Here is a 24,045-nt window from a genome sequence, read left to right as displayed (position 1 = left end):
TCGGGTTCCTTAAAAGCTATTTGTAAGTAAGTAAGTAATAAAGTAATAAAAAACATTTATTTTAGTAATGTCTGTCTTTACCGAGTGTGGTAAGGCTCAAAGCATCTTTGATAGAGAGTTACATCACACTTCTTGCGGAATGTTACTGGTCTGCATTTACACCATTCCATCCGGCAGTATTTCTGATAGGGTCGATTTGCCATGAAATGACCTCTGTTATCAAACATCATATCAAATTTCACTCCTCGAGGTGATGAAATAGGGCGCCCCATTCTCTTGCAGTTCGAAAACATCTTGAGATATTGAACAGCCAAGTATCATCGAAATTCAAATAGGTCCAGGGAGTCTCGCCCATGTATTTCTCTGTAGATAATCCAACCATTTACTATATCCATATCCAACTTCCTGACCACACTTTTCCACGGATTGAAGTGGCATATTTTCCTGCTAACCAGTTATCATGCTCCAATCAACCCATGTACTTACTGTAGTTCTCTATGATCTGTGGTCCACATCTATGGAGTACCGGTTAGCGTGTCTGGCCGCGAAACCAGGTGGTCCAGATTCGATTCCCGGTCAGGGCACTTACCTGGGTAATGTTTTTCCATGGTCTTCCCTCAACCAAATATGAGCAAATGCTGGGTAACTGTCGGTGCTGGACCCCGGACTCATTTCACCGGCATTATCACCTTCATCTCATTCAGACGCTAAATAACCTAAGATATTGACAAAGTGTCGTAAAATAAACTAACCTACATCTTCTAGCCGCAAAACTAATCACGTGGAAGGGCGTTCAATCTGAACTTGAGAACGTGTACGGTATAACTTGAACGTCGTAGCAACAGAGGGCGGTCTGTACGGTCTGTGTGCTACCATAACGTCTTTAGAACTGTGTTTTGCGCGGGCAAGTGGTACGCAGGGTATTTGTTATCATTGGTTGCGTATGGCAACATTCCACAACACAAATCAAATGCTCCATGTCCATGTTGACCGTCGAAGTTAATGTCAACAAATACGTAAGTAATTGTCTTAACCCTCTCCCCATATCCCGACAGTAAGAAAAAGCTCACCTCAGTACATGTTTCGAAACAGTTCACATTCTTGCCACTACCGGCGTTACCATACGTATCGGTAAGTACTCTTCTGAATGAACGCCGTACTTGGTAGGCAACTTCTCTGGCAGATAAGTAATACACCTCTGCGGAAGCGTAGGAAGATTGAATACTCTAGGCTCATCGACTAGCCACGTGACGGCATACAGCGAGCCATGACACACTTTGAACTGAACACCCAGTAGTATGATCTCATAGCCAGAGGATTCCAGTTTGTGAGGAACGGATTCTCGCTCTCACTCTCTACCGTTTACTCTAACACTGAACAACAAGAATTTGGTCCGACTTAAAACAATGTGTCCCTTATGGTTTTGTGTGCGCTGAATCCGAAAATACATCTCCTTCCTTTGTATCACATAAGGTTTTTAAGATATACTATGATTTCACTTTTCGATAAGCGTTGTCCTAGGAAACATCTGGCGCGGGTTGGAGGTTGTAAACCGAAACTAAAGCTAATGCATTTTATGAATTTATAACTTATTTCCGGTTTCTTGTGGTTGTTGGCATTTTATTTTGTACTCATAAATAAACAGACATTGGTCCCTTCTTTCAGTAAATTTCAGAACAGTTCAACGTGAGGTATACGCAATGAATAAACAAGGGTGTGGTTTTCACTATTTAAAAGAAAAGTTTAACGGTTTGAGTGAAAGCAAATTAAAAGAGGGCATTTTCATCGGTCCACAAATTCACAAAGTTATGGCTGACTCTTTGTTTGAGGAAAAACTTTCCATTACAGAAAAATGGCATGATGCGCTTTCAAAGATGTATACTGAAATTTCCTTGGAAATTCTATGGCAGACAATTACATAGCACTTATTGTGGAAACCATGCCACGTGCTTATGAGAAAATAGGGTGTAATATGTCTCTCAAAATACACTTTTTACATTCTCATTTGAATTTCTTTTCCCCTAACCTTGGAGCGGTAAGCGATAAGCATGGGAAAAGAGTACATCAAGAATTATCTGAAATGGAAAGACGATATAAAGGAAGATCATCATCCAGGATGCTTGGAAACTATTGTTGGTTCGTTGTAAAAGACAGTACCGGGTCTAGTTATAAGCAGAAGTGATTCAGAACTTTCGTTTAATGTAAATTCAAATTCCGAAATTTTTCTCATATGCATGAAATATTTTTTATTTTTGTTCTGTTTTAAACTATATAACATCATGTTTGTATCCAGTACACATTTTTCAAGTATTTTGAGGCGTTGTGAATCCAAAGTGTGTTGTTATTTTACCAGAAGCAGTGAAAAATTAAAAACAAGAAATTTTTCATAAAAAAAATCAATTCATTTTCCGCAGAAAATAGTACGTGATGGGGCAATTTGGATTTTAAATTCAGATTTAGGGTACACATATTAGTAATATTCACCTATTTTTGTTTTGGAGCAAGATAAAAAGTAAAAATTTGTTGTTCAGTTTAACCACAGATTACACTGCCCCGGGAACCACGACATGGACGTGAATGGAGTTTTTCTCTACTCAACATATCTAAATTATAATAATTTCATTTTCCTATATACTTCATTATTTTCTTCATTTATCTGTTTATGTGAACTCTCATATTGATCTTCAACTTCTCACTCTCCTTTTTTCACCTATGACGAAGATAAAACCATTCTCCGAAACGTTGTGAATTCATTTACAATTAAGCAATGTAAAAATAATCCAATCTACATCTCTCCTATACAACCCATCATTCTTTCTTCCCTCTAGATGCAAAGAAATTTGCTGAAGCATCGCAGTTCACGCGTCGCACAAATCCGGCTGCGCGATTCGGTCCGAGACGACGCTGCGAGCACAGTATAGAGAACATACAGTAGGGACAATTCTTGTCGGCACCTTTGATGTTGTTGGTACTAAAATCGAGCTCAGCAAGGTCTAGTTCTCAATGAATCCAACTATGTCGCTAGTATCGGCAGAGCTGACAGCTGAGCTAACGTTCAGCTGTTCAGATCACATTTAGACATGTTAAACTATTGTGGTTAAACTTTCATATGTAATAACTGTTGTACTCCTTCGTTATATAGCGATATTTGTTTTATAATGTACGTCTAATGAAAATTTACTTTTTCTTTTCAAGTTACATATAAAATTCCAGTGTTCATGATTGAAATAAAATAATATACTATTAGCGAAGTGCGTGTTGTTTTATTCTGTATCACAATATCCATTGCATTTTTTCTTGGATCACACTATGTTGTAAAATACATACACCAGGGAAACATTCAATAAATAAACAAGAATTCGGGTAGCTTGTAGCAATTAAAAATGTATGTTCACTGTATACCAGTACCTGATTGTAGGCCAAACTACGTACCTAGATATACAAAGTGGGCCTAATAATTATCTACCTTAACTATTATATGTAACTACATAATATTTAGTCCAAAACACAATTTACAGTAATAATACCAAAATACACACGACAATTTCAGTGTTCATCAACTGAAATAAACTTTTAGCTAAGTGCTTATGTTTTATTCTGTATCTTCATATCCATTGCATTTCGTCTTGGATCATATGTTGCAAAACACATACACCAGGGAAACTGTCTTTACACTGGTTTATGTCGATTTGATTTTATTCTGTATGAATTATTGTAATGGGAGAAATACTTGTGTCTCTTTTCCCAAGCGAGCAGATGTTCCGTAAATTGTCAATAAATTATTACAAAATGTTTGTGGAAACTAATGCCACTTTCCCCAAGCATTGCAGAATTGTAGGCCTAACTACCTGGGTGTACAAAGTGGGCCTAATAACACTGCGAACAAATTTTAACTTTTTTTTTCTGCGCTGATCATGTGATACATGTTTTTTTTATATAATTTGAGCCTCCTGAATACGAAAATGACAAAAACCGTTGTTGCTTACGGTTTTTGAGAAATTTTAGAATTTATATCTATTCAAAATACTGCTTTATATAATAATAATAAGGTTAAATATTCACTGTTTAGAAGATTACAGCTTTCTTTTTCTGCATTTTCTTTTATACTGGACATGAAGTAAATCACGAGATAAAGTTCAACAATAGTCTGTTAGCATATTGGTACTCCACTGTCCTTGGTATTTTCTTTTTCTCCGTAGTTGAAATTTCTTGATGAAAGCGCTCATCATGCTCATCACTGAAATCGTCATAATTCTCGGGGAAAAAGTCAAGATGGGAGTGAAGGAAGTGAATTTTCAGGTATATGTTACAATCCATAGATGTTGATAGGGGTTGATGTATGATAGTAATTATTTACTTCAACTATTATAACACATAACTATGTATCCAAAACACAATTACAGTACTAATACCAAAATACATACGACAGTTTCAATGTTCATCATTGAAATGAAATACTTCATTAAACAAGTGCTGACAGTTTTATAGGGAATCCACAACACATCTAATTATCCAATAGAACACAAACGTGCAGCATTTTGGTCCATGGTATACAAATTAATCAACATACAAATGACCCAACAATGAGGAAATTTACATTATCAAATACACAGCATAAGAGAATGGATACACTTCAACATAACAGACTACATCATAAAAAAAAGACGAAACATTACCACTATTAATACTATGACCACAAGAAACAAACACCACACAAGAACACAAAAAAATACATCGCGCTAACATATGAAAATATAAATACACACAAGACTGCATCTTCTTTCAAAAATTATAATGTAATATTGCATACAGGCCAGAAAACACACCATGGAAACTTCTCTACATACAAGATAAATACTAATAATAATTTTATTATACATTTCAGTTAAATCTCTTTTAGGTTTTGATACATGTACTGATTCTCTCATAATACTGCTTTGCTTGCTAATCCTGTTAAGGTGTTTTGTGACAGTGAATGATTTGTTTTTTTTATCACCATATTTATAATCTTCTGTAACACTACCTCTAAGAGAAATTTTCATCGACTACTATCAACAAGATTCTTCTTTTCCATGATTTAATAGGCCGCAGCCGAAGTGAAATATCTCGACTTGTGGCTTTCCATAACGGTTTCTTTTTATTTCATTGTCATTTTTATATCTTGGACATTTTAAGAATCATCTTCCCCTTTATTACTTCTTTTGTCGACATTCAAAGCTATAGCACTGTTGGAGAGGCTTATTATAGTGTCAGAAAACAAATATCTGTTCATTCCAGTAGACGAGTACTGCACTCTCTTGAAATTCTGGTACAATGCGGAATGGGGCAGTATGCGGTCCTCCATCTAGAAATAAGAGATGAATTAATTGTTATTTAGGTTAACTCACAGAAATGGAATTGTTTTCACTGGCATCTTTGTTAAAACTTTCACAATTGCCAAAAATATATACTGACCAGAACGTGTAGGTTGTACTGCACTCTCTTGAAATTCTGGTACAATGCGGAATGGGGCAGTATGCGGTCCTCCATCTAGAAATAAGAGATGAATTAATTGTTATTTAGGTTAACTCACAGAAATGGAATTGTTTTCACCGGCATCTTTGTAAAAACTTTCACAATTGCCAAAAATTTATACTAACCAGAACGTGTAGGTTGTACTGCACTCTCTTGAAATTCTGGTACAATGCGGAATGGGCCAGTATGCGGTCCTCCATCTAGAAATAAGAGATGAATTAATTGTTATTTAGGTTAACTCACAGAAATGGAATTGTTTTCACCGGCATCTTTGTAAAAACTTTCACAATTGCCAAAAATTTATACTAACCAGAACGTGTAGGTTGTACTGCACTCTCTTGAAATTCTGGTACAATGCGGAATGGGCCAGTATGCGGTCCTCCATCTAGAAATAAGAGATGAATTAATTGTTATTTAGGTTAACTCACAGACATGGAATTGTTTTCACTGGCATCTTTGTTAAAACTTTCACAATTGCCAAAAATATATACTGACCAGAACGTGTAGGTTGTACTGCACTCTCTTGAAATTCTGGTACAATGCGGAATGGGGCAGTATGCGGTCCTCCATCTAGAAATAAGAGATGAATTAATTGTTATTTAGGTTAACTCACAGAAATGGAATTGTTTTCACCGGCATCTTTGTAAAAACTTTCACAATTGCCAAAAATTTATACTAACCAGAACGTGTAGGTTGTACTGCACTCTCTTGAAATTCTGGTACAATGTGGAATGGGCCAGTATGCGGTCCTCCATCTAGAAATAAGAGATGAATTAATTGTTATTTAGGTTAACTCACAGAAATGGAATTGTTTTCACTGGCATCTTTGTTAAAACTTTCACAATTGCCAAAAATTTATACTAACCAGAACGTGTAGGTTGTACTGCACTCTCTTGAAATTCTGGTACAATGTGGAATGGGCCAGTATGCGGTCCTCCATCTAGAAATAAGAGATGAATTAATTGTTATTTAGGTTAACTCACAGAAATGGAATTGTTTTCACTGGCATCTTTGTTAAAACTTTCACAATTGCCAAAAATTAATACTAACCTGAACGTGCATGTTGTACTGAATTATTTCGAAATTCAGGTATGTTTAGCACTGGAACAGCATCTGCAGTTAATCGGGATACTTTGGAAGTGCCTTTTTTTGTAATCATTTCTTGTGGAAAATGTAAACTGCATACCCTATACATTGAGCCATTAAGATCCCTCATAATCCGGAATAAGTGTTCACAGCCACATGCTTGAACCCATATTTTACATCTGAAATTAAACTGAGTATGTATCAGAATTTTTTCTTCTTTTTTTTTTTTTTTTTTTTTTTTTTGAGTGAAGAAGAAGTTCGTAATTTTTTTAAGATATGTGATCATCTCATTGTACTTACCTATCTCTGTCTTTTGGAAAACGAAATAAGCTTATATTTTGACTTAGGTTCCTTTTATTATTGCAACAAAATTTCACAGCGCAAATACCACCTCGTGTTGTTGTTTTCTGAGTATCCATTTTCTTTGAGATTGCTGCCACTTAATACCTGTGATCAGAGATAATCGGGAAATAATGTAGCTTAGGTTAATTTCGTTTCATTATTAGACAGCAGTGAGTAAGAATACAAAGGTTGTATGTCAATGAAAAACAAATGTTGTGAAGTGGCGAAATGGGTTTTATCTTGTCACAATGCTCTGTAGTTTTTATGAAGAGTGTTTTTGAAGTTATTTAACGACGCTGTTTCAACTACTAGGTTTTTTTAGCATCGATGGGATTGGTGATAGCGAGGTGGCATTTGACAAGACGAAGACAAGAATTCGCCATTTATTACCTGAATTCGCGTTGCAGTACGGAAACCTCAGAAAAAACCCAACAAGGTAATCAGTCCAAGCGGGGATCGAACCCACACCCAAGCGCAACTCCGAATTTAACGGTTTCAGTTTGCGATGAAGAGTAAGTTACACCAAGACAAATCAGGCAGTACCAATAACACACACTTTTTTTACATTCTTTTTGTACATACAATCTTTGTGCTCTTAGCCATTATCATTATCTATCAATATTATGTCGCTAGGAAGGCAAAATACTTATTGTTGACGTTCATGTTCGCACTTCACCGCAACGGACGCCATGATGTACTACGTTGTACTTGGATCAATTCTACCAACATAAGCCTCAAACAGTGACTTGAACGTTAGCGTCAATTAGTGAATATTTTCATGATGATTGCATACGGAAGTAATTATTATTATGGTTATATTGCCATTCCTTTGCCTTATGTCTTTCAAATTGTTAAAAGATGAGTAATGTAATGTTTTCAGTTAATATTAAATTATGCCAGCACTATCGTACATGCAGATCCATCTGGTGGAGGTTTCAGATAATACACCCGGTTTTGTGACATGCGCACTCAGAATTTGTTCCCACGAAACAGCTTATATGTCCCTACTGTATGTTCTCTATACTGTGCTGCGAGGCCTCTCTGCGAACCTCCGCAGATCGCGCACCTCGCAGCCATAGAAACCACTCACTATCTCTCATGTAGTCCAGTTTTGTGCGAGGCGGGCCTCGCACGTCGCATACGTCAGTTCAGAAAAACCAAGGCTTAAGGTGATATTGGTGAGCAACTTCCTTTCATCAGAATATTAAATTATTTTCTCGAACCCTGCTGAAGCTGTAGAGCTGACACTTTTACAACACATGGGCTCGTATGGATCTTTTTTTTATGATGTAACAGTAGTTGCTTTGTTAATTCATTTCCTTACAAACATTTTCCATGCGAATATTTTCAAAATTTTCAATACACTATCTGCAGTAATACGTATTTACAATATATTAGATTTACGAAAACATTGTTTCAGTACCTGTAAGGCTACGAAATAAATAGGCCTATAACTGAAAATTTCACTTATATATAAAAAAAAAGTTGAGAAAATATTCCTTTTGAATAGAAGAATAACAAATTTGTGAAAAAATTAGCATTAAAATTAAAACTTACATTCTTATAATTTAATGCACTTATACTTCTCAGACAAATCTAAAAATTAACGTAGATACAGTTTTAATAAGTTCTCTTCCCTCTATCTATTGAATCAGTGCTGGCCATCCCTGTAAATAGCTCGACCAAGCGGCATATACCAGACCTACCTCTTTCGTCTGCCTCTTTCCTTTAGTTCCTTTCTCGGCGGTACAGTGGTTACCATGCTAGCGGCTTTTGCAGGTTCAAACCCAGCCGGAGTGTTGGATTTTAGAGTGATAAAATTCTTAGCATCGCTCCCCGCGGAAGAGAAATAGAGCTGGGAGACCTGTGTAGTAGTAGTTATGCGGAATGTACCTCAAATAATCCTGTCCCTGAAAAAGGTTTCAAGGAAAGTATTTATAGCCCATTTTTTACGTAGAATGCATCTTTCCTCGCACCGAGTATGAGCACCTGTTCCGGGGTCCGTGATGAAACAAAAATGGCAGAATTTCAAATGCTTATTGTAACAATACTATGAACTACATCCAAATGCTAATGTTATTAGTAGTTAGACCATGAACCAATACAGGGTGATTCACGAGGATTTACCGTCATTTACGGAGCTTATTTCCGAAGAAATTCTGAGCAAAAAATGTCATATAAACATGGGTCCTATTCTCAATATTTACAGAGTTACGTTTCGTTATTGGAACGCATTGCTGTGAACGCGTGATCTTGGTCAGCGTGTAGTCAGAAGCCAGCGCGAGCGCTACGGAAATCAAAGATAGCCGTATGCAGTGACGTAGCGTGACGAGTGCCGTTCACAAGCGTGCGGCCAAGTGTACTCAAGCGGACGGCGACAGTTTTTTAAATGTTTTGTAAACTCTCCAAGACTGTAAATTAGGATGCAAAATGGAACTGCAAATAATTAAGTCGGTGGAAGTGGTGTGATTTGTAATAAATGTTGTGATAAGTGCATAAGAATAATGTAATTTTCTAGTTAAAAAAAGAAAAAGATGTCTGTACGAAGCAACTAAGGAGTTCACAGCACATTTTTAGCTTCATAATACTTGCCTATTAAAGAAATTATATTTTTGAATGGTTCATTCTCTAATTATATTATTATTTTACGTTCAAACTAAAGAAAAAACGTATTTTACAAACAACTTTAAATTAGTGAAACTCTGAAAATAGTGAGAATAGGAACTATGTTCATGTGATTTTTTTGCTCAAAATGTCTTGAGAAATAAGCTCCGTACAGGACGGTAAATCCTCGTGAATCACCGTGTTTAACTTTCGTGACCACTCTCAATGACGTCACTTCTCCTCGGTACGGGCATGAGGACGCCGAAATTGAGTACAAAATTAGCCGTGTCACGCTGACTCTCAGTAATATCTCGGCATCGAGAGCAGCTAGAGACCTATGCGACCACTTGTTTGATTTGTAATCGTGAGTTTTGCAGTATTAACGTGATAAGTCCAAACAAGCGAGATACAGCCAATCAACCAGCTCATTGACACTCCATTGACCTATGAGAATCTTATTGTACTGATAGTACATATCATGGTGCTCTAAAGTTAATAACCGATAATTTATTTCTCTTACGTTCATTTATTTATCCTAAGTTCATTTTTTTTACCATCATCTCTGCTTCGATAGTAAACCTGTACACATGTATATTCACTTCAAGAAAATATCAGCAATGAAACGCTAACGTCTAACTCTCAACATGAAAAAGTTTTTAATTATAACAATTGTAACAGTAGTTATTACAAATAAGAGTTAATGGAAATAGTCAATAAAATTATTAGGCCTATAACCTTAACCTCAAATGTTTTGTTTTCTTCTGTAATTCATTTGTTTTATTCCTACAATCTCTGGTTAATTGTTACAATAATTTATTCAAATTACAAATAATGTTAAAAGGGAAGAAACAAAAATTTCGAATCTTACAAATTTTGATAAACAGTTTGGTTCTTGAAAAGATCATTTTCGTGGTCCATGTTGTTTTAATAAATAAATAAATAAATAAATAAATAAATATTTTTTAAGTAACTGTAATGATACATTTTTAACGATCTGGCAGTTTTTGCGACCCTTTCACAGGTTGGACATAAACCTAGGAAAACCTATTTCACCTATACCAAAAACCTAAAGTGGTCTTTTTAAAAAACTAAAAATCCCGTCCCTAGTGTTGAGTTTGTTTAAAGAAATCTTACAGAAGTTATGTAACAGGTCGCACTTGTTGGACTCTGGCAACAGCGAACCTATGCACGACAGGGGGCGTCTCAACCCCTGCAGTGGGGGCGAAAGCTGTAGCAATAGTGGGCAGAACTGCGAAAAGAATGTGTAACTTATCTTTCCGGTATTGCGCCCTACGTTTAGTATTTCATTTATGTTAAGTGGCGGTCTTGCGCTATGTTCACCGCAGGGCTAGGGAGCCATTCTACTAGTAAAAGTCTCATATGTTCCAACAAATCGATGACGGAACGGACCACATAATTCAAATAAGGCAAGACGACACATGGGAGATGGTTTAAATAAATAGGAGATTGAAACTTCATTATCCGCCCACACCACATACAGAACTGACGTGCCATAATTTGCGTTTCATTATTTAATGATCAAATGAATTTGAGAAATGAAATAATTTTACTATAATATACGTGGCACATATCATTTATATACACGCGGCAAATATATTATAGAGTATTTCTACACACCACACACAGGACTGATGTCTGATTTGTGTTAATGTAACGATGTTATAAGCTCGAACACACAATTTCCACTTTTATGCACTGTTACGATTATTAGATATATTATATTGGTTGGGTCACTGGGTGAGAAGAAACTTCCTACTGAAGGATGCTCTGGAAGTAATGGTGAAAGGGAGAAGAGTTCGAGGCGGAAGAAGATATCAGATGATAGATGACATATCCTACGAATTTACTTGACTGTCCATACTTTACGACTGATTTACCTCGCATTAGTACAAGATACAGTATATTACAATATGGCATCATAGGATGGGGTAGTGCTTATAGTACCTTCTTCATGCTAATAACTCTGCTACAGAAAAGAATAATAAAAATATGCCTTAATAAACCTCTTGATTATCCTTCATAGCTGCTGTATTCAGAATTTAAAGTATTTGACTTCCATCAAATTTATAACAATGTATTATTGAATTTCGTACATAAAAACCGAAAAATATTTAATTCATATTCACATAAATATAAAACCAAAAGATCAGACAACATATGCTTGACAGTTCCTAAATGTACCACAACTGTAGCATATACTCACAGTAGCAACTTCGGTCCAAGGCTTTATAACATGATAATAGATAAGTTCCCAAATACAAAATTTGCTAATAAGCCTTATTTCAAAAAATCAATTGAAAATGATGTTTAGAGAGAAAATTTGAAGTTCAATTATTGTGATATCTGTGTTTTTTCTTCTTCTTTTACTTTTTACTCTGTTATTTAATAAAATCTCTTAACATTATGTGGAATATCCCTTAAGCACTAGTATGTAACTTTTTCTGGGGGTGCTAGAGTGTTTTATATAAAAAAGCAATTTGTATCTTTGTTCTGGCAATAAAGTATTATTATTATTATTATTATTATTATTATTATTGATCATATGCGGAGATTAAGAGGAAGGCAGAAAACAGGAAAGATTGGAGAAAACTGAGTTTGCAGCGAAAGACTTGCCCTTAGGCAGAACAATGAATGAATGAATGAATGAATGAATATATTATTTTACTTACATGACAAGTCATCATCCTCGCCCATTCCCTACACTACACTTACACATACACTCACCCTAGTACATTATATAACTCTTCACAGATACATATCATGCATAATGTGGTCTGTCGAAATGGTGTGCAACTTGAAAATGCGTCACAGTCCTGCCATCTATCCGCAATATGAGGAACCCGAATCATGCAAGTGAAGTGGGTAGGCATTAGATATACACACATTTACATGGCAAGCGAAAATATGAATAAATTATGTCTATTTGTTCTTAATTATGGTTTCTTGGTGTATTAAATAAAACATTGAAGTGCTCCTTGCGCTAAGATATATTGAAAATTAAACGTATTTTCACTTGGTTTTTAATTACGTAAACAATGATGCACAATGAGACCAGCACAAAATATTATCTTCATAGACAATTTGCGCAATATTCGTTTTGGTTTGGAGTGACTTATTAAATAATGTATTCAAGGCTAATATGGAAAGATGTTAAACGAATTATCCTTGCACAAAAAACGGATGACCCCTAGACCAAATGATCATATTTTAAGAAACTTGTTAAAGTGATTATCTTTACACCAACATGTATGCACGCTAACTTATTTTATGCATCAAAAAATGTAGAATATAAATGACAAATATGTTTTAAATAACGAATTATTGTGCTACAAACATCGTTTTTGTCATTTTCTGGAACCAATGCTTCCGTAGAAGAGGAATTTTCGATAATTAATAATAATTTGTGGAGATCACAGAAATCGTCAACATCACTTGAATGTGTAAAATCCTAGTTGATCATTCAAAGGAATCATTGAAAAATCTTCTACAGAAATGTATTTGCAAATAAAAAGAACGAAGAGATCATAAAGAAGTCAGAGAAGTACGATTGGTACAATATACAACGTCAAAGTCGTGAACTAATTTAACGGCAAACTTAGGGGAAAAAAAGGAACGAATACTTTCTACAAAATTTAATTAAACTAATTTTTTATAATTAATAGAAATACCAAAATTCGCGCAATACGACATTTCTGCCGCTTCTTTTTATTTTATTATTTAACGACTCTATATCAACAACTAGGTTATTTAGCGTCGATGGGATTGGTGGTATCGAGATGATATTTCGCGAGAGGAGGCCAAGGATTCGCAATAGATTACCTGACATTCACCTTACTGTTAGAGAAAACCTCAGTAATCAGCCCAAGCAGAAATCGAACCCACGCTCAAGCGCAACTCCAGATCAGCAGGGAGAGGCGCTACCGCCTGAGCTATGCCGTGGCTTTTCAGCTGTTCAAAGCAAAATTTTTATTTCAAGCGCTTCTATGTCAGTAGATCGTAAGTTTAAACTAAATTTTGTGTAGATATTGGTGTTCAAGAGAAACTTTTATTTCTTTTTACGAAATTTTAATTTGCACTGCTCAAAGATTAATACTTATGAACAACATTTTGAATTTATTATTCAGACTCGTCCACACTGTGGAGTAACGGTTTAATAATAATAATAATAATAATAATAATAATAATAATAATAATAATAATAATAATAATACTGTTTTATTTTCGCTGGCAGAGTTAAGGCCATAAGGCCTTCTCTTCCACTCAACCAGCCTTAATCAATACAATACATATTTAACAATCTCATTTTTTCATAATTTCATTAGCTACTACCACACTAGCTATATACAAGTTCATGGGATAGAGGTCATGTTCGACTGCTTTGAGAAGTTAAATACAAAACAACTTAATAGGGCTACTTTATCATTATCGTAATTATCAGTAGAACATCGTCATCACTACCACCACCTCTCCATGTATGGGACATATTAATTATGTTATTCTACCAGTGTTTTGGAGTCTTCCCAAAAGTCATTCACCTCTTTGCAATTGTCGAGGTAGACTTGCTGTGTGTATAAGGAGTATAAGTGCCATTATTTTAACTCATGAGTATTCATGTCATAAGGAAGTAAAAATGTCCTTACAATTTTTTCTAATTGCAATATTTGACTAATTATTAAAATTTACAATATTAGACGTTTTGAAACGATGCTGGATGGGGACGAGAGGGTTTATAAGTACACAGTACAGCTCCAGCAGGGAGGAGGGGGTTTAGAAGTACACAGTACAGCTCAAGGTGGAAGAAGGGTGTTTAGAAGTACACAATACAGCTCAAGCGGATACAGTCATACCGGTACAGATGCTCTGTTCTAATGCAGGAGCGATCCATGATAATACTGTTGTTTACATAAAACGAGCAGCAAATACAAGCTTTAAATATCATTAATACGTGGTACAGTCATTAAGTTCTGACACTGACGCCTCAAGGGTAGGCACCCACAAGAATCTGGATGTCTCAGAAGATGCCGCGTGATACGGCGTACACTTAAACAGATCGACATCCTCCCTCAATATAGTCGCCGTTGGCCGCTATGCACGTCTGCCAACGTTGGTGTAGCTGCTGGAAGCACTGCTGAAAGATGTTGGCAGGAAGATGCCGTATGGCTTCTCTTGTGGCAGTCATGACCTTTTCGGCCGCATAAAAATTACGCCCACGTAGGATTGATTTCTTGAGGGGAAAGAGAAAAAAAATCGCATGGTGCGAGATCAGGTGAGTACGGAGGGTGTGGCAAAACAGCGACCTGTTGCCTTGCAAGTTCCTCTTGGACAAGGATGGAGCGATGTGCAGGGGCGTTGTCGTGTAGCAACAGCCAATTCTTCCTATGCCAAAGCTCAGGACGCAAAACTTTTACGTGGAATATTATTCAATAACTCAAGAGTTAAATGCTCTAGAATTAATAATATGGTTAGCTATGAATAATACAGGACAAGTCAAAACTAAGCAACAGGCCGTCTCTACAGCCTTGCGAACAGATCGCCAGTTGCCGAGGATAATGTGCTCTCGTTTCATGGCACTACAGTCTGGCAATTGATTTTTCGCGTAACTAGTGAATTAATTAGTTAAGGAAAAGGAGACATCTTTCTTTAATTTCAGATCAATTGCTTAACATGTCCTGTCCCTCTGATGTATGAAACTTGCGCAAACACAACTCGCATGACGTTTTCAGTAGGTACGTTACAACGAGAAAAATGCGATGTTGTATCTAACATTAAATAAGTTTAGAAATACGTATTTCTCAACACAGTTCAGACAGCCGACTGATTGGGGTTGGCAATGTAAAGTGCTAGCAAAACTGAGTACCTCAATTGACAAATATCCCAAGTCCAAAATTTACCGAATTTAATTTTTTACATAACATATATGTTATTTTGCATAGGCTATCATCCTATAGAATAGAATATCCTAAGTTCGACTCTAAGCCTGTGTTTTATAATCATACAAATATATATTTCAATGCTATTTATGGCAAGCCTATGTAGTTTTCTTGCTCTCCTGAGCTATTTACTTCAATGGACTTGATATTTTTGTCAATCAGGTCTTCAATTGTGTTGTCAGCGCAGTGCAATAACTGATTAAGCAAAACCCACGCATTGTGTCTTAGATAGGTTGTGATCTAGACCTAAGTTGTCGATAGGCATTCTTACCGAGCTAAGAGATTGCTGTGGTGCGTTGTGTTTACCAGATATTATACCTATGACGTAATGGAGAACATTTTGAGCAACTACTCAGAAATCAAGTTAAGATTGTACCTACTGTATAACGTAATGGAGAACATTTTGAGCAACTACTCAAAAATCAAGTTAAGATTGTCTTCCTTTCCTTAAATAAATAATTCACTAGTTACGAGAAAGATGACTTTGCCACACTGCAGTGCCGTGAGACGAGATTTACATAATCCGCGAGATCTGGCGATCTGCTTGTCAGATTGTAGTGTTGATATGCGGCAGAACCGCACTGAATTTTGTAAACATACATTGGCAAATCTCAGGCGTTGTTACATCTACCATAATAATAATATTAATAATAATAATAATAATAATAATAAATAAAATATCCCAAATTAATTGTAAATATAATGTGCCTACTTGAAATATAGACACAGATTAAACAACCAGCAACGATAATGGTTCTTGTAATCAAATGTAAAAGACTGCTAAAATGTTTAAATAATGTGAAATCAATTGCATGAACCATGCCAATTTCTGTAAATAGGCTGGTATGATAGAATAGAGGATCAATAATTTCCAGGGACACTAGTCGAAATTTGACATAAACTTTTGAGAAGAATATTGATGAGAAGACTTTTTGGAAAATAGGAAGGTATCTATTACAGATATAGATTTAAAATTACGTACAGTGTAAAGATTGGTAATATTATGATATGAGTAATATTGTGATGGTTTTTTCTTGAGAATTTATTATAACGAGAGGAAGATCGGTTTTTTGCGTCCCCGTATTAAGGAAATGTTCGTGGACAAGTTTCTGCATAAAACAGAGTTTAAGGGTGTTTGAGAATAAGATTTTTAGGAAAATATTTGGCGCTAAGAGAGATGAAGTTACAGGAGAATGGAGAAAGTTACACAATGCAGAACTGCACGCATTTTATTCTTCACCTGACATAATTAGGAACATTAAATCCAGACATTTGAGATGGGCAAGGCATGTAGCACGTATGGGCGAATTCAGAAATGCATATAGCGTGTTAGTTGGAGACCGGAAGGAAAAAGACGTAGATGGGAGAATAATATTAAAATGGATTTGAGGGAGTTGGAATATGATGGTAGAGACTGGATTAATCTTACTCAGGATAGGGACCGATGGCGGGCTTATGTGAGGGCGGCAATGATCGTTCGGGTTCCTTTGTAAGTAAATATATAAATGGATGAGTAAATATATAAATGGATGAGTAAATACATAAATGGACGAGTAAAAATATAAATGTGTAAGTAAATATATAAATGGATGAGTAAATATATAAATGGACGAGTAAATACATAAATGGGCGAATAAATATATAAATGGATGAGTAAATACATAAATGGGTGAGGAAATACATAAATGGATGAGTAAATATATAAATGGGCGAGTAAATATATAAATGGTTTAGTAAATATATAAATGGATGAGTAAATACATAAATGGGTGAGGAAATACATAAATGGGTGAGTAAATATATAAATGGATGAGTAAATATATAAATGGGCGAGTAAGTATATAAATGGGTTAGTAAATATATAAATGGATGAGTAAATACATAAATGGACCAGTAAATATATAAATGGGCAAGTAAATATATAAATGGATTAGTAAGCATATAATTCATTAATAAATTTATAAATTGCTTATTAAGTTTATAAAATGCTCAATAAAATCATAAATGGATTAATAAATAAATAAATGGACGAGTAAATGTTTAAATGGGTGAGAAAATATATAAATGGATGGGTAATTATATAAATGGATGAGTAAATATATAAATAGATGAGTAAATAATGAATGGATGAATAAATATATATAAGTTGTTTATTAAATATATGAATTGCTGAATATATATAAATGGATGAATAAATATATAAATTAATGAGAAAATACATAAATGGATGAATAAATATATAAATGAATGAGAAATATACAAATGGATGATTAAATAATAAATGGATGAATAAATATATGAATTCATTAATAAATATATAAATTGCTTATTAAATATATAAATGGGCGAATAAATTTATGAATGGATGAGCAAGTATATTAATGGATGAATAAATATTTAAATGGATGAACAAATATATAAATGGATGAATAAATACATAAATGGTTGAACAAACATATAAATGGATGAATAAATTTGTAAATGGATAAATTAATATATAAATGGATGAGTAAATATTTAAGCGTACGAATAAATATATAAATGGATGACTAGATATATAAATTAATGAATAAATATTTGAATGGATTGATATATAAATATTTAAATGGATGAATAAATATATAAATGGGTCAATAAATAGACAAATGAATGAATAAATATGTAAATGGATAAATAAATATTGAAATGGATGAATGAATAAATAAATAAATAAATAAATAAATAAATAAATAACTGTATGAATAAATATATAAATGGAAAAATAAAATATAAAAATAAATAAAAATATAAATGAATGAATAGGTTTATGAATGGTTAAAATGTATGGAGAAATTCGGATTTTACTTTTTTTTTTTCTCATTATTATATAGTATATAGTTTGCAAATCTAAACTTTCAGGTAAAGCTTCCTGTAAAGCAGATTTGAATAATTTCAAGGGAAAAATTATTATTCAAATCTGCTTTACAGGAAGCTTTACCTGAAAGATTAGATTTGCATAATATATACGTCACTGTGTACGTTAACAGAAAACCACAATTTCAAGTCACACAGAGTTTGTGTGCACTCGATGTGGGTCTCTGGCGTTTCGTCAGCCCACGCGAGTTGTGTGGATATAAGGGAAAAGTTGAGACGATGTCGGGTGGAGTTCCCGGGTAGCTCAGTTGGCAGAGCGCTGGTACGTTCAACCAGAGGTCCCGGGATCGATACCCGGTCCCGGAACAATTTTTCCCTTGAAATTATTCAGTATATAGTTTTTTGTTTAAGTCCAATTTTTGTTTTATAATTTGCTTGATGATGAGTTTTATTCTTGCTTGTTTGTTTTCTTTTGAATAAATGATTGAATTGATGTGGGAATAAATGAACGAATTAATTAAATAATTAATTAAAAAAATAAATCGATATATACTGAATTTAACAAGTCTGCTTCGCGGAGTAACAAACTTCTCATTAATATGTAGGCCTGCTCTGGGAATAGAAGCCGTTACACGTTGCAATATATTAATGGATTCATAACATTCAAGTTTTGTGATGCCTACAACACAGGCAAAACATAGGCCCATATTAACACTAATAAGTATTATAAAAAAGAGGAAGGGAAGGCCTGCTTCTACATGAACGATACTTAGCGAAACAACAACTGCGGTCTCTATGGAGACGATGCATGACAACAATAGCAATGCCGTTGCTGTGTTACATACGTTCTGAGTAAGGCAAGATGTTCAGAGCAGCACTAAAATTCGTTACGCAAAACGCAAAGATACGGGAGATAGTAAAGCCAGAGAGGCTGGTGACAACCGCCATAACATCGATCGGTGTAGGCTCTCTACTGGGCACAGGCTACGGGATTTATTGCATCGTGACCGGGGACAAAGGCAGGGCACCTCTGGGGGTCTACCCGAAAGAGGTGATACTGAAGGACAGGCACAGGCGGCCCCGTCTGCAGGAGGAGGACCTCAATTCCCCCTCCGAAAAGGAAATCAAGGTGACCGATTACAGCAAATACAAGCCTCGACCACCAGAGCTAGGACCAGAGCCAGACTACAACGCCCTTGCTGGCCGGGACGGGGAATTGGCAGCGGAAGAGACGCCTGTGCCGAGGATCTTCGTACCCCACGAGAACAGAAACACCGGGCGCTTCACGGTGGTGGAGGGGGGAAGTTGAGGAGGGTCTACACAGAAGATGAAATTCCAGAACATCAGGACCAAGATGAGAAGAAGGGGGAAGACCAACCGTCCTCGCCCCCTCCTCCGCCCCTCCAACAGTAAGGTATGAGCTTACACATTCAACTTACAGGGTATATATATTAATGTCAACATTTACATCCATGTAATGTCGACCTCACAATTTTGCATCCGATGCCACAATTACAGTCATTACAGATATACCTTTTATAGAAGCTCTTATATTTTAACTTTTGACCCTATTTAAATTGGTCATTATTCCCACCTTTAAAATCTAACAACTTAATTTAAAACATTCAAAATTGACACTTTTAGGACTGTGTTCTTGCTTTTCAGTAGGCCTACACTTATATCGAACACACACTGTTTCTAATAATACTTGTTACTAAAACATATTGCACCATTGTCCAATATCTTCATTATTATGTCTGTTTCTTGTGTGCCGGTACATTTCATTTTCAGATCTCACTAATTTTCTACATATTATACTTCGCTATCCAAGCTAGCCTCCCCCGCCATACTCCTCACCTATTTTCATTATCTCTATCATTTTACTTAACTTCCTATTACACTCCCCTAATTCATTCAAAATTGACACTTTTATCACTCCATTCTTGGTTTTCAGTTCATTTAGACTATAGCGAACACACACTGTTTCTAATAATACTTGTTCTGTTTCTTGTGTACATTTCATTTTCAGATCTCACTAATTTTGTACATATACTTTGCTATCCTAGCTAGCCTCCTCCACCAAGGAAAACAGAATAGAAGGTAGGGGCCATCATACCCCTCAACTCTGCTCGTGACGTCATCTGCCGTCAAGGCTGGAGTTTTAACATGCCTCGTACTATGGAAAGCAATGCACCGAAGATATTTATGACACTCATAAAAATATCATTGTGATCGCAAACAATTTTTCAAGTATTGTGGGCTCTTAGACATTGTTAAAACACTTATGTGAGGATATGAAAATAATACAGAATGACTCTCTAAGAAGAATATTATGTTATTGTGCTCACATTACATAGTTGACGATTTTCTTAATTTTCTTCGCTGTTTTACGGCTAGTTGTGCTTTTCTGCCCTTGCCGGCGTTTGTTGAGGGCTTTCATGATGACCGAGTTGTGGAGTATCATTCAATGACGAATGGATCTATAGGCCTACTAGATATCTTTTCGTTCAGTATATTAGCAAATGTTTGTGCTAGGTTTTTGAACTTGTTTAATGTAGTCCCATGCTACTCCTCAAAATACTTCTCAAATTTGTAAACTACACGAAGCCAGTCAACAGAAGGACGAATATCTTAATGGCAATTATTTACTTCCACTGCAAGTACCTATATATAAAACTTATGCATTGAGATATTTCAAATCTTGTTCTACTTGATCATATCGTTAAGTTTAAGCAACGAAAGTATCATATTACTATATTGTTTTATAATTAATGGTAACATATTATGTTAAAACAAAGTAATACCAAATATGCTAATATGAAATATTTAATATAAACCACGTGATAATTTTAATGTGTTCTCACCATGGTGTTAACAACATCTGGTATGTCAAAAGACTTCAAGCCTGAGCAATAATATCGCAATTGACCCTATGAATTATTTTCCAGATCCTTGCCCTCGCCGCCCTCCTGGTGCTGGTCAGTACCACCACGACCGGAGTGGCACCGTCGCCCCCTTCTGAACATCCTACAGCGTGCATTCCAGCAGCCACGACCTCGCCGCCCACCTGGTGCTGGTCAGTACCACCACGACCGGAGTGGCACCGTCGCCCCCTTCTGAACATTCTACAGCGTGCACTCCATCAGCCACGCCCTTCTGAACATCCTATAGCGTGCACTCCATCAACCACGCCCTCGCCACCCCCCTGGTGCTGGTCAGTACCACCACGACCGGAGTGGCACCGTCGCCCCCTTCTGAACATCCTACAGCGTGCACTCCATCAGCCACGCCCTTCTGAACATCCTATAGCGTGCACTCCATCAACCACGCCCTCGCCGCCCCCCTGGTGCTGGTCAGTACCACCACGACCGGAGTGGGATCGTCGCCCCCTTCTGAACATCCTACAGCGTGCACTCCATCAGCCACGCCCTCGCCGCCCACCTGGTGCTGGTCAGTCCACCACGACCGGAGTGGCATCGTCGCCCCCTTCTGAACATCCTACAGCGTGCACTCCATCAGCTACGCCCTCGCCGCCCACCTGGTGCTGGTCAGTACCACCACGACCGGAGTGGCACCGTCGCCCCCTTCTGAACATCCTACAGCGTCCACTCCATCAACCACGCCCTCGCCGCCCACCTGGTGCTGGTCAGTACCACCACGACCGGAGTGGCACCATCGCCCCTTTCTGAACATCCTACAGCGTGCACTCCATCAACCACGCCCTCGCCGCCCCCTTCTGAACATCCTACAGCGTGCACTCCATCAACCACGCCCTCGCCGCTCACCTGGTGCTGGTCAGTACCACCACGACCGGAGTGACATCGTCGCCCCCTTCTGAACATCCTACAGCGTGCACTCCATCAACCACGCCCTCGCCGCTCACCTGGTGCTGGTCAGTACCACCACGACCGGAGTGACATCGTCGCCCCCTTCTGAACATCCTACAGCGTGCACTCCATCAGCCACGCCCTCGCCGCCCACCTGGTGCTGGTCAGTACCACCACGACCAGAGTGGCACCGTCGCCCCCTTCTGAACATCCTACAGCGTGCACTCCATCAGCCACGCCCTTCTGAACATCCTACAGCGTGAACTCCATCAGCCACGCCCTTCTGAACATCCTACAGCGTGCACTCCATCCGCCACGCCCTTCTGAACATCCTACAGCGTGCACTCCATCAGCCACGCCCTTCTGAACATCCTACAGCGTGCACTTCATTAGCCACGCCCTTTTGAACATCCTACAGCGTGCACTCCATCAGCCACGCCCTTCTGAACATCCTACAGCGTGCACTCCATCAGCCACGGCCTTCTGAAAATCCTATAGCGTGCACTCCATCAGGCACGCCCTTCTGAACATCCTATAGCGTGCACTCCATCAGCCACGCCCTTCTGAACATCCTACAGCGTGCACTCCATCAAACACGCCCTCGCCGCTCTCTTGGTTGCCGCCGCTCCAGCCATCTACGCTCCTCGCGCTGCCGCCCCTACATCGGTTAGAAAAGCACGCCATGCGATGTGGCGACCAACTAGGCTATGCAAGGGCAATACCAGAACGAGAGTCGAGGCAGTCTGTCTCGTGGGTTAAGCCATAAAATTAAAGTGCTTTTTTATACAAAAGTGAAGTTCTGCCTATAAGTAACTGTAGAAACAAATCTTGTAGTTTCATTTAAATACCGGAAGCAATAAAATCTGAAAATGAGAAACAAGAAACTGTTTGAATGTTTCTAGATTTCACCCAATGCTGTACCGACGTTCAGACCCTACTAATCAATTGTGATCGATAATTTGTTGGTGTAAGTGTGTTTTCTTTAGTTATTATTCCTGTGATTAGATGGCAAAGGTAATAGTGAGTATTGTGAATTATAAGAATAATTTATGCTTAATCTACACAATCATTTTCCCTGATGGTTTTTAACAGTGTAGGGTTCTGAGTTCTGAATTCACGACTGGCCTTCGTCTGTGTTCATTACACAACGGAGTGGGCCATGAAAATTTTAGCTCTGCTTGACAACGCTTTTTTGTTAATTGATTTGAATCTTTCTTACTAGAAATAAAACTGTTCCTGACAGTGGCGGTTCCTCGGGGGAGGGAAGGGAGGAACGTCCTCCTCACATTTTCTTCTTCTGAAAGTGAATACCAAATAAAATATGTGCCTTGAAATTCGAGGAAGATTCGATAATTTTTAAGTTCACAGCTATAAGAAAAACTCGATTGATCGAGTTTTAAACGATGCATTCTCATGTGCTGTAGAAAACTGTGAGAAAGATGCGAGATTGTCTGTGTAGAGGAAAGGCACTCCATTCCTCCTCTACTGCAGTTAACACACATAGACAACAGCGCACTAGCGGCCAGAGAAAGAAGCAGAGTTTTAAAGCAAGGAAATGAACGGAGAGGGAGGAGATCCTCCTCTGAATCAGTTATGGGCGGGAAATGGAAACCGACTGGTCGTGCAGCAAGCTCGCTACCGCTGCCATCTAACGATGTTGCATTCAACCGGACTATAACACATCTAGGAGGAGACACAACAAAAGCAGTTGTAACGCAACGCTATGAAAGACACCATGTAAACTTTTTTTTTAAATTATAAATCAAAAATATTATTCATTGCACTTTATATAGGCTACTATTCATGGTTTGAAACTTTCGTGGATATTTGAAAGTTAAAGTCGGGTTTATGTAAAACAAAGAGGAAGT

At 37.1% G+C, this 24,045-nt stretch overlaps 1 protein-coding gene and 1 long non-coding RNA gene across 2 annotated transcripts in view; one reads left to right on the top strand and one right to left on the bottom strand.

Moving 5' to 3' along the window:
* The window catches only part of LOC138715539 (uncharacterized), a 171,754-nt gene extending 150,323 nt beyond the window's left edge, over window positions 1–21,431 (top strand). The window contains exon 16 of the mRNA XM_069848584.1: window positions 21,299–21,431. The gene's annotated coding sequence lies outside the window, so the exon portion shown is untranslated. The remainder of the gene's footprint in view (window positions 1–21,298) is intronic.
* On the bottom strand, window positions 4,327–5,879 carry LOC138715538 (uncharacterized). Its single transcript, XR_011336397.1, has 2 exons — window positions 5,455–5,879; window positions 4,327–5,344 (listed from the first exon to the last, which is right to left on the bottom strand). It is a non-coding gene; the product is annotated as an uncharacterized lncRNA (long non-coding RNA).
* Window positions 21,432–24,045: the final 2,614 nt, after the last annotated feature.

Source organism: Periplaneta americana, chromosome 15 (genome assembly GCF_040183065.1).
Source record: "Periplaneta americana isolate PAMFEO1 chromosome 15, P.americana_PAMFEO1_priV1, whole genome shotgun sequence".
Taxonomy (NCBI): domain Eukaryota; kingdom Metazoa; phylum Arthropoda; class Insecta; order Blattodea; family Blattidae; genus Periplaneta; species Periplaneta americana.
This window is presented reverse-complemented; position numbering and strand designations above follow the sequence as displayed.